Raw genomic sequence first — 13,270 nt, 5'->3', positions numbered from 1 at the left:
AATAAACCCTCGCAATACATATTACTTTCGGATATGTATGTCAGATTTATAAAATGCACGTGCAATCATGCTCTGAACGTGATCCGTAGTTTGAGAGGAAATAACTACTGTCAGCTATTTTAACGATTTCATAAAAAAATATTTGATATTCTACTACTGACTTAATCTACGTAGTGTAATCAAGTATAAGTGTTGAATTAAAAAAAAATAGTTTAGTACTTTATGCATCTATATGCGTAGAGAATCGCTCGTCAGTCGCTAAAGTAAAATGATTGGCCAAAACCGAGTCAAACTCGCACATGAAGAGTTTTGTACCACCAACTTTTCATTTATTTTTCATTAGGTACTCTAAAAAAAATCAGGGGTTTCAGGTGTACCATTGAAGAGATAGTGCCCTGACATTTGTTCCCCTTGGGCACAAAATCTTACGCAGCGCCTTAAGCAACTGTTAGTCGACGCAACCATCGCTCATACGACAGTAGCCAAGGGGCGATCAACCTTAATATGATCAACGAGAAAATTAGGAAATTTATAATATCTATACTATTTCCATTTCTTTATTTTCTCCATGACAGATCGACGCCCATGTAATTTTGTGTTGTTTACGTTCAAATGTCACACAGATAATACTGTACTTCATGGACAAGGTAGTGATGTGCTACACATAATGATTACTATAGGAGCTATAACGATAAACGTAACACGATAACAGACCCGTTTTTTGGCCACTGCCGGATACTTTTGTATACTTATAATATTATATTTCATTACAAGATGTTACACGTATACATTTTTGATTGATAATGCCTACTTCTTTAAAATTTTCGAAGCTGTTGTAAAATAAGTAGGTATAGGTATAGGTATTAGTATTTAGGTAGGTATAGGTATTACGACAGGTAATCTTTATTTATTTATTTTAATCAAAATTTGATAAATCGTCCTGTCAGATGGTGTGGGAGGTGCCATAAGTGCTCCACTAGGGGCAGAGCCCGATCGGGGCATTGCGCTTGGAGGACTCCGGTTGTGTTCCCTCGGAGATCCCGGAGTTCTCCAACAAGCGTTGAGGACGACCACCGGGGGGGTTTAGTGTGGTAAAAATCCCACATAACCCGGCGTCGCTCCCACGTCGTCGGGTACCTTTTGAAGATTTCCCCCTCGAAAACAAAAAAAAAGGCTATCACTGCTCGCTTATAATTATCAGCGATTAATTACGAAGGAGCATTGTGTTAGATAATAAGGTTGTTTTTAAATACACTCCGACAGGTTTCAATGTTCACGTGACGTTGATTGTTACAATTATTTCCTATGTAATTGGTTTCGCTTTTATAAACAACTGTGATCATTAGCAGACATCACCGAAACTGTAGTTATGTAAGTATTACGTAAGAAATTATAATGTCGCGAATGCTTTTTAAATAACTAAGTTATTGTGAGCAAAAATAAATTTGTAGATAAATAGGTACTTAGTCAAAAAACACTGAGTGCGTTACCTTGTCTTGTGTCTTTATTTTAATGGAAACGAAATATTTTCATTTGAACAAGTTTTTTTTTATAATATAGGAGTAGCAGACGAGCATGCAGTCCACCTGATGGTAAGTGGCTACTGCCGCTCGTGGACATATGTAATCAACTCCAGATAGGATTAGATATTCCTACCTGAGGTTGGCCACAGATGCGCCGCTATCCCTGAGGACTAAGCTGGAACGGCTCGAAAAGTATGTTTCCCTTACCACACCCTTCAAAACGGAACACAGCAGCGCTTAACACTGTTGTTATTGGGTAGAAATAGGTGTGGCGGTGGTGCCGCCGGAGTCGAACCACAAAGGATTCTACCACCTTCAAAAAGTATCTCCGAGCATACGAGTATGTGCGTATTAAGAACAATTTTCATTAAGTAGAACTATTCCTACAGTGAGTATTACTTGTTTGCGCTAACAACAAAGTGATGACAAAAAAATCATGTATACAGATGTACCAATAAAAAGTTTCCTTTCATCATTAGTATTTTCTCAGCGACTGGTAAGCTAAGATTTTTGATCCCATTCAAGCCTGGAACACGCATCATCATCATCAACCCATTATTGTCCCATTGTTGGGTACGGGTCTTCTCTCAGAATGTGAAGGATTTGGTCATAGTCCACCGCGCTGACCAAGTGCGTGTTGGTAGAGACTTCACATACCTTTGACATTTTTTTTATAAATTTCTTAAGTATGCAGGTTTCCTCACTTTCCTTCACTATTTTAAGCAACTGATAATTAATTTCTAATACGCACATAACTTTAAAAAATCAGAGGTGCCTGAGATTTGAACCTCGGAGCGGTTGAGTTTCTTAACCGTTACGCTGTTTGTCCACTGCACCGTCACCGAGCCGATACCGATAATTCATCACGGCGCCGAAGTAGCGTACACATACATTTACTATGGGATGACGGTGATCGGGTGACGGACGTTCGGTGGACAAGCTGCTATAGTAAATGTATGTACGCTACTTCGGCGCCGTCTTAATTATCGGTATCGGCTTGGTGTCGGTGGTTGGTGGACAAACAGCGTTAGGCTATCACTGCTATTAGAACGTGCATATTAGATTAATTGTTACTATAAACCGCATTCATATAAGAATAAACAAACGTACGAGGATTCCATAGATGAATAAACTACGAGTAACAAGGCATAGTTAAAATGTAATTGAATTCTATGGTTAGAGTCCCATTCATAGTTTATTCCGTTTTTCGTTCATTTCGTCTTAATTGCATTCCTTTTCGTTATTCGACTTTTCAGACATCCGAATTTTACAAATTCTATTTTATTTTTGTATTTCAAATTAAAATGAGGTCCTTAAGTAAGCTACGTATAAGGAAATACTCTTTTTTTACACCATTTATGGAAAATCTACCCTTAAGAGAGTAGGGGTTGAAAGTTTATTTGGAAGTCCGCAGATTTTAAAGCAAAATCTATGAAAATTGGTATTTAGCTTTCTGTTTGAAAATAATAGAACACCTATTTCACCGTTTTTGGAAGATCTACTCTTAAGGCTGTTTAATAGGGCATGGAACTTTATTTTAAAATCCGTTCATTTAGGAGCAAGGACTGTAAAAAATTGCATTTGGCTTACTGGTGGGGAAAAATAGAACTTTTTTACCTAACGCAATCCATGGGTCACGGGTTGTCGACCGAGCTTTCAGAAATTTTCTTATGAAATATTTATTGATACATAAGTACATAGGAATGTTTTTTAAATTCCACTAAGGAGGTAAAATAAGTGTTATAAGTATTATACGGGATTTTTTTAGGTTCGAAGTTAGTTAACGTGAAATTTCAGATAGCGTCTATTCACACGTAAGCATAACTACACGACATCGTGGAGGGGTGCAAATTTAATATATTGTTAGGAATATCATCAGGAAATTATTTTTAAAACCTTTATTAAAAACCTTTTATAAGCAGAGAAGATCGGAAAATAACTACTCAGTAGACGATCTACTGTGCCCTTTTATAAGCCCACTTTTAGTTAATACCCGCATTTGACTATTAAATTTTCTTACTCCTACCGTCATTCCTAATAATATATAATGGTGGTAGACCCATATAGACCTTGGATAAAAATTTTGGACTAGAACAGGGCTACAGTTTCCCCTGCCTGTCGTAAGAGACTAAAGGGGGAATTCTGGGGTTGCGGGCGACAAGAATGGGAGCTCTAACCGCCCAGCCAGCGACCCTGGAAAGAACCACTGTATGTGAGGCCGCATACCTTAAGCTAAACACCAAAAGTTGTGAGAGGGGTTTTTAGTGCGATAATAATTTGCCATACGGTTGGCACCATACAGTTCTCATACGGTTCCCATGTATAGATTTGTGTTTTGTTTTTCACATAACAAGGGACCGTTATGATTTTTGCATAGTGGTTATGGATCAGAGAATAACATGGACGGTTCCTATGTAACAGTGTAATTAATAATTATTGTATCTTACATGAAACTTATATTTTAAAGAAGTTTCATTACAGTCCACTAATTAGAGTTTAGTTTTCTGAAGAACGCTTGACCAATTTAGGCACGACGACGAATGACGAAAAAAATGTATTAATATTTAATTACTAAAAAAAACTTTTATTAATGAAATATTAATGTTACTTTATCGTTAAAACTGTTAAAGGTACAAATTTACCGTTACAGTTATTTGTATGTTATATCATATTTTCGTACACGTGCGAGGCCGCTGTTTCTACTAGTATAATATATTTTTTAATAAAACCATGTCAATAAGTAGTAAATGTTAAATTATTTCAGTTTATTCTTATGCCACTAGAGAAGACCCCGCATGGGAAAGCGTCGTCATTTTATATCTTTGCATCTTATTTTCTTTTCATATCGGGATGAAGCATAGCATTAGTACTTTATTAGACTCAATCTTATGCCCAGAAGAGTACAAATAAATAAAAAGGAAGTATCGGTCTATATAAAAAAGTAGGTACCTATACTTTTAAAATTATTTAAACTTTGTTGTACATTATTATCTAAAACTGTTTTAACTTTATTTGTTGCGCCGTTTGTGTTAAAAGCTGCTAAAAAAGTAAAAACATTGAATAAAATTAACATTAGTTAATTTACACGCGTTAAATTAACACAATAATCACATAAAAATTAACGTTTACAAAAATAATTTTCCAATATATTTTTCTAGTGTAAGTAATGATTTTAGAATAAGCCTTTCTTAGTTTTCCCTTTTAATTTTCATAACACAACATATTAAAATCCATATATAATAATATCCAACCGACAGTAGAAAACGTTTCACTCGTATTAAAAAAAACTTACTAAAAAACCCATACTATTTTAAAACCTTTTAGAACTTGAATAATACGGTAGGCAGAAATTGTGTTACCGGCCGACGGAACCACGTTACCACTACGGATGTTGTTATTGTCATGTTGTGTTCCTACGATGCACCATATCGCCTGTCGCAATTTAATGCGAGACAGGAAATACTATTATGTAGAAACAACATTCACTGTGCACCTATTACCAACTTCGCGGACGTCCTCTAAAATTTCCGCTCAAACGAGAAAGTAATTGAGAAAATGGAGGTGAGCGGAGCTTGGAAATACGAGTACTCCACGGCATGTAATAAACGTAATAACAATGTTAGACGCTGCCGTGTCTGGATTGGGAGGTGTGAAACTGGATACACTTATAGTCTGATTCATAATTAGGTGTCCAAAATGTAAACAGAGGTGTTGACCTATCAAGAAAATACGTTTCAAATTGTAGTTTCTTATTTTTGTCAATATTAAATTAATACAACAATAATAAAATAATAATCTAAATAAATTAAGATTAATTCACATTTTCTTATATTTATATTATCTCAATTTCATTGCATACAGTCATAATAATAAAAAACAAGGTTTATGGTAGAAAATTAAAATGTGATAATGGTAACACAATCGGAACCCAAAACATTTCTTGTGCCGTCATTTTTAAGTTTCGTAGCTGATATTATTCATTTTCGTGATTGTAATCGAACTCGAATGTATTATCGTTTTCATAGCGCGTTTGTTAAATTGTGAATAATTGTAAAGTTTTAATTTTTGTTGAGTTTGTTAAAGTTTTTGTTTCTTGTTAATTTTGACAGTGACATTTGTTTGTTTACATTTTGGACACCTAATTATGAATCAGACTATAGTATAGTTATTAGCGTTTCAAATCAGTCATCATCAGGCATGACGGTGTTACAAGGATGCAAAATTTTAAGTGTAGATATAAATGTCCCATTTAAATAAAATGCTCGAAATTATAGAAAAATTCCGTTTCTTCGCTGACCCAATATACCACTGTATGAAATGTTTAAAATTTTCGATATCGTATTTCATGTTTTTTCAATATGATAATATCGTATCGGCGATATTATAGATGTCGATATTTAAAATGATGAATGGCAGACTGCCGCAGCAGCGTTAAGCCCTGCTGTGTTTTGGTTTGAAGGGTGTGGTAAGGGAGACACACTTTTCCGAGTAATTCCAGCTTAGTCCTCAGGGATTTCCATGGGCGGCAGTAGCCACTTACCATCAGGTGGATGGACATGCTTGTCACTATTCATATATTACAAAAAAATATTTCTAGCTTGTGAAATTCTTGTTTCGTAAAACGATAATGGAATCTCATTGTTGCTTACAGCTTAACGATCTCGTAGCATGTTACTGTGTCGTTTGACATATATTTCAGAAGAACTTATTACCAATAGCTAATTGGCCGTGGACACTTTTCCTCCTCACGTTCGGTGTTTACTTGCTATAAACTTGTCTGTCTATGTCTTTGATAAGTAAAATAGAAAAATACTTTACCGCCTTGCAATTGAATGACACCACAAAAGGATGATTTTATCATTTATGGTTTGAGTTAAATAAATAAGTATTTCAAACATTTTAGGTATTTTAGAACGGAGACGTGGCAACACTTTATTTACGCAACAATTTCATTTCTCAACACTCGTTACACTTTCTTGTTTGGAGTGATCAATCTATGTCTTTTACTCATCTAAGGTCTATGCTTGTATCATCGCTCTTGAACCTAACACCTTTATAATGTTGCCTACTTGTAACCCTCCGACAGTTCGTGACCATAATATAAATAATATATTTTCTATGAATGCCAGTTCCGTATTTTAATTTACTCTTCCGATGCGACGATAAAATTGGAATTTTCCAATGAAATGGAATGACAGCCGACGTGGACGTCGAGACTCGGGCAGGACGGAAAATAAAAGAAATACCACTTTTAATGGATTATCCAACATAGTTTAAGAAGTTTATCTGTCCTCGCTTAGAAACCATTCGAATCGAATAGATATTCGTTTGGATACCAGAATAGATAACGTTGCGATAACTTGCCATAGGTGCCTCGGTTACTAAAATACTCTTCGATCAACATGTTGGTATTGGTCGCATCAATAGTGGATCGCGTATTGTTGAATATTATTTTTGTACTTATTAAAATTGTACGTTACCTTTAATGTAAATAAGTTCTATAGAAAATTTCGTTTGAATTTCAATAACCTTCACCGCCAACTTCACAATGTTAATTTTACAGAGAAGTTAGTAATGGAATATTCTTAAAGTATTATAAACGTACGCTAATATGGCATGTGAAACTATAGAACCATATATTTTACAATCAACTTTGACATGTAGATTTGATTACATAAAGAGGAATCTCCTGGCGTTGCTCTCCTATAATAATATCACAACTTTTATAGCTTACAACAGCTAATAAGAAAGGTGGTAGATCCCCTTGTGGATCGACTCTAGGTCACCGCCGCCACGCCTACTTCTATGAAATAAGCACTGTTAAGCGGTGTTGTGTTCCGGTTTGAAGAAATGGCGGGGCGTTTCTACTTAGTCTCTAGAGATTAGGGGTGTTTTGGGCTCTGTAATCGTCACCGAAACTATCGAATATCCGAAATTTCGGATAAGAGCGGAGTCTAAATGACACACTATATTGTATAGTAGTGGCTTTACAAATTAAATCAAATCGTTACCTATTGACAAGCAGTGATAGCCTAGTGGTTAAGAAACTCGGCCTCTCGATCGAGGGGTCCAAGGTTCAAATCACAGACCTCTGATTTTTCAAAACTATGTATGTGCGTATTAGAAATTAATTGGCACTTGCTTAAACGGTGAAGGAAAACATCGTGACAAAACCTGCATACCTGAAAGATTTATAAAAAAAACTCAAAAGTATGTGAAGTATACCAATACGCACTTGGCCACCGCGGTGGACTATGGCCTAATCCTTCTCATTATGAGAGGAGACGCGCCCAGCAGTGGGACCTATTTGTATGTTTTACACTTTTACAATTCCTTAAAAGTGTAATATCCGTATCTGTAAATATCCGTACCTTAAAAGTATCTGTAACCGTATCCGAAACCGATATAATCTTTTTAATAAATCCGTATCCTTATCCAGATCCGAAGGTTTATTTCCAGAACATCCCTATTTAAATTATATATTTATTTCCACAACATCCCTAAGTAATTTTTATATTTTATTAACAAAATAAAGTATATTTCGTCGGTTTGTAGTTTACTGGCCAGTGATTTTGTATTGATAGTACAAAATCACTGGCCTTAGTATATGACTCATACGAGCACTCAGTGGCCAGTATGATGGCCACATGTTTTTTTGGATTTTCTCGAAAAATAATGTATTCCAAAAAGTTTTACTATTATATACCATTTAATTTTATGGCATAGAACATATTAGTATCGTAGATTATTAAGATTTCCAAAAAAAGTGAGGGTGTGCGTTAAAGGGTTAATATGAACGCGCTCAGTAGGATCTTCCGAGATGATACGTACCTACTCGTAATAAGCTTCATATTTATTTTCTAGACATCTTGCTTATTAAACTGTCTCGGAGAAGATCGTTCTCGGATGCAGTTATATTTCTGTAATTATACTGTTAAGGCGATAGTAGAATCTACAATATTATTTTTTAATATTTGCTTTACACATAATCAAAATGAAACAATTTTAATTATTAACCTTTTAAAATTAAAATGCTTATCCTACACCCACAGACTTCACTAGGATTTTCTGTGTCTTTGAAGCCATAGACATACCCAGATCCGGAACATATATCCAAATTCATCATTTAGATGTCAGGCCGGGATCGAACCCGGAACTCAAAGCGCGTCCGACCGGCATGGTGACCACTCCGCCACGCGGGTCGTTACGTACGGTTGTTGTCTTACGTGTGGAAGGCATCTGAACCTTACCACCCCTAAATATTGAGTTATGTGATGTTTAAAGGTGGTAGAACCCTTCGAGGTTCGACTCCGGCGGCACCACCGCCACACCTATTTCTGCTTCATAACAGCAGTGTTGCTGCTGTGTTCTGATTTGAAGGGTGTGGTAAAGGAGACATACTTTTCCTAGGCGTTCCAGCTTAGTCCTCAAGAGTAGCGACGCATCTGTGGCCGAACTCAGGTAAGAATATCCCCTATTATACGAGGTATTGATACGAGTACTAACAAGCTCGAGTCGGTTTCAAAATGTATATTCAAAAGTGAATTTGCAAATTAGAAGCAAGACCTGGAGCCCACAGTCCTAGGAGACGGTGCTCTCAAAGTTGTTTGTTTCGTATAGACGAAGTTAGGAACGGATAGCATCTTTTGAAGCTACATTAAATTAACAGTAACTTTGTGGTTGCAGTCTAGACCACCCTACAATCGCTACCTTTGATAACAAAATCCTTTGAGTATTTAGTATTAATAGTATTATATTCATGCAAAATACAATATTAAATGTTTGAAATACCTTTATACGAGCAATTCCGAATCACGGTAATGGCTCCAAAGATTTTCATGAAATATAGTATACATATGCCATACACACATATAGGTACATAAGTATATGTTATATATGTATATGACACACAAGCATGTAGTTCACCTGATGGTAAGTGGCTACTGCCGCCCATGGACATCTGTAATCAACCCCAGATAGGATTAGATATTCCTACCTGAGGTCGGCCACAGATGCGCCCCTACACCTGAGGACTAAGCTGGAACGCCACGGAAAAGTTTGTCTCCCTTACCACACCCTTCAAATCGGAACACAGCAACACCTAACACTGCTGTTATTAGGTAGAAATAGGTGTGGCGGTGGTGCCGCCGGAGTCGAACCACAAAGGGTTCTAGCACCTTCAAATTTACTATAAAAGTGGAGTTTTATTTTTGTAAACTTTAATTTATTTTTAGTTTTTGTGTAGATTTGAACGATCTACCTATTACCGTTCAATAGATAAAGCGAAAAACGTCTAAAAATAGCCATTCCTTGTATAGCTACCCCCATTTATTTTCATTTTTTTTAACTTTAGTATTTGATCTTATAGCGGCCACATATATATACTTTGTAAATATTATTTCAAGTGTCTATCTGTTACGATTCGGGAGATAGAGCCCTGGACAGACAGACAGAGGAGTCTTAGTAATAGGTTTCCGATTTTACCCGTTGGGTACGGAACCCTAAAAATTGAGGATTTTGATAAGTACTACTCATGAGTAAGTTCTAAACAAAAACAGTTCGCCCGGCAGTCCAAAATTAAATCGCAATTTTTCTATAGTCACAAAATGTACCAAACCGAATAAAACAGAGTGTCGGTTGCCAAAAAAGTCTACCTTATACCTTCGTATTTTTTTGGATACCACTAAACGAAATTCCTATTAAGTTTCTTATGCTCGTTCAACAGCATGCCAATACCAAGCCTCGGAAAATTATGTAATAGGCGTAGGTTAGTAAAGATTACTCACTCCTAACAAGAAAATGTACCCAGTTTTGAGAATTGAAATAGTTGCGTAAAAAAGTTTTGCCACGTCTCCGTGCTAAATTGTCCCAAAATATTTGAAATAATTATTTATTTATTACGTAAATTACGCAGTATTAGTTATTTATTCGAAAATTTTCTCTAAAAATGTTTTTATTTGTCAAGTATTAAAAAAAAAACTTACTAAAATAAGCCGTTTGTGGCTTCATTAAATTTCAAGGCGGCGAAGTATCTTTACTAATCTATGGTAATTGGCAATATTTTCAAGTCTCATTCAGTAATCAACCCCAGGTAGCTTTAGACTCTTAACTGAGGTTGGCCACAGATACGCGGGGGTGTCCTGCGTCAAACAAACAACCCTCGAGGTGGCACGCGCGCCTCAAAGATGACCCAGCTCCAGGTCCAACCCAAACGGAGATGAGCCCGGGCGCGGGCAAATGCCGTCGGGACTACGGAAGACTACTACTAGCGTACCCGTGGTCCCGACAAAGAACATACAAAGGAACACATATCCTCTCAGCTGCCCCTGCGACTGAGAGGAACCCATGGCGGTTTTCCCCACGAAAATAAAATGGTTGGCCACAGATGTGTTGCTACCACTGGACTAAGTTGGAACGCCTCGGATAAGAATAACTTCTTTACGAAACGCTAAAGCAACAGGGTCTAACACTGCCGTTATTAGATAGAAATAGGTGTGGCTGGGTTTCTTTCGGAGTCAAACAAAGGGTTTTATTACCTTAAAATTATTAAAATAATTGTTATTGGCCGATACTTGTTGGACGTCAACGTTAAAATACTTTTTAACCGACTTCCCACAGGTTATCTGTTCGTCGCGTATTTTTTTATGTATGTCCAGCGATTTTTTCACGATGTCACGACGACTCAAACACCATTGTGTGCGGCTAGTTTCACAGGGGGTCCCATTTCGAGGAAATTTGAAACTTTCTGAAGTCTGGACACGTTGCTTACAGCGTTATCCAACGTAATATATTGAGCGCCGACTTCAGAACTAAGTACTAAACGAACATTTATTTGAATTATCTTTTACTTTGTAGTGACATAGAAGTCGGTTGTATTTTTTTAAGGATACCATTAGGAATTATGAATAATAATTATGTATTACATAAGTTCCAAATGAGGATAAGATATCCGAATCAGCGGCGTTTATATTCTTATCACAGAAGAGATCATCTGAATCATCGTTATCATTCGAATTTGGTGTTATGAAAAGTATTAGTTAATCGCCGTGTTGTTGTTATCCGGTTTTATTCAAAGGTTCAATAGTAACCAGCATATGAATCTAAAATGTTGTGTTATAACTTATATACCTTCACACATCACACATAAAAAAGACAGTGATAGCCTAGTGGTTAAGAAATTCGGACTCTCGATCGAGGGGTCCGAGGTTCAGATCTCCGGCACGAACCTGTGATTTTTCAAAGTTACGTGCGTATTAGAAATTAGCTATCACTATTAACGGTGAAGGAAAACATCGTGAGGAAGCCTGCATACCTGAGAGATTTATAAAAAAAAAAATCTCAAAGGTATGTGACGTCTACCAATACCTACTTGGCCAGCGCGGTGGACTATGGCCTAATCCTTCTCTCATTATGAGAGGAGACCCGTGCCCAGCAGTGGGACAGTAATGGGTTGATGATGATGATGATGACCTTCACATATCTAAATATAACATATACTTATGTACCTATATGTACGGATGTGAATGTCTACTCGTATGTCCTATTTATATAGAAGAAATTATCAAATTTCGATTTGGATATATTATTCATTATCATTAATAACAGATAAATAGGCTACAGACATTACTGTCCCTGTAGACCTGGGACTAGAATAGGGCTACGGTATCCCCTGCCTGTCGTAAGAGGCGACTTAAAAGGGGGCTTCCGGGGTTGCGGGCGGCAAGAGTGGGAGCTCGAACCGTCCAGTAAGCGACCCCGGGAAGGACGGCGGTAAGTGTGGCTGCATACCGTCGTGCACACCAGACGTAAGGTAACAACTAACACGCTAAGAGGACTCCGGTTGCATTCCGTTTGAACTAAAAGAAATATCTGTAAATTAACCATAGGTACCTACTGCAATGTTTTATAACAAACATCATTGTTATCTTAAAATAGGAGTGGAAAGTCTAAACCCTATGTCCAACTTTAATTTGTTCGAAACAATTTGTTTTGAACTTTTCTTAAATGAATATTTATTTTAACATTGCTTATTTCTAAGGTTTCATACTTTGCCACAACTTTATCGTCAAGTGGTCTGTATTTAGAACTTTGTAAATTAATTTCTTATTTTATTTGTTACTGCCAAATCACGTGGCATAACCACACAAACCTGTTACAAATACTAAATTTCCGCCGTGTCAGCACCCCTCTGAAAATGTTGCTCAAAGAAAACCATAAACTTCTCCTAAAATATCGTTTATATAACACCTTTTCTCTACTTCACCATAGAGCAAAACTATTAAAAGCCGACTGTTATTCAGCTTATTTTAAAAATTGAGAATATTCGATCATTAAAACCCTAGACTATTTTGTACATTTATTAAATTAAATAAAACAAGATCTAATATCCTGCCCTCTTCCATGTCATACGACGGCCAAGACAGGAGAGGGTTTCTGTCAACTTTTTGCAATATATTTTCATTCTACATTTGTTACCCCCACAAATAGCTCAATTAACTACTTTGAGACTTGCGTCATATCCTAATTTAAATAAAGTTTTATGCGATGTAGAAATTACTCCTGATATAGTAAATAAGCTACTTAAAACTCTTCACCTAAAAAAAGGTCCAGGTCCTGACATGATACCGCCATTATTCATCTACAAATGTTCTGACAGCTTAACAGAACCTTAAACTATTTTATATACGCGCTCTCTAAAAGTTTATTTACATGTATTAATAATGTTATGGGTAAAGTTATTTTTGATA

At 36.4% G+C, this 13,270-nt stretch overlaps 1 protein-coding gene across 1 annotated transcript in view; it reads left to right on the top strand.

Annotated features, from left to right (window-relative positions):
- Snmp2 (sensory neuron membrane protein 2) overlaps nucleotides 1-13,270 on the top strand; it is a 112,680-nt gene that overhangs the window by 16,658 nt on the left and 82,752 nt on the right. The gene's annotated exons all lie outside the window — the stretch shown is intronic.

The sequence above is a fragment of the Epargyreus clarus genome, unplaced genomic scaffold (assembly GCF_041222505.1).
Source record: "Epargyreus clarus isolate Ecla_fem2 unplaced genomic scaffold, WU_Ecla_fem_2.2 ptg000007l, whole genome shotgun sequence".
NCBI classification, from domain to species: Eukaryota; Metazoa; Arthropoda; class Insecta; order Lepidoptera; family Hesperiidae; genus Epargyreus; species Epargyreus clarus.
This window is presented reverse-complemented; position numbering and strand designations above follow the sequence as displayed.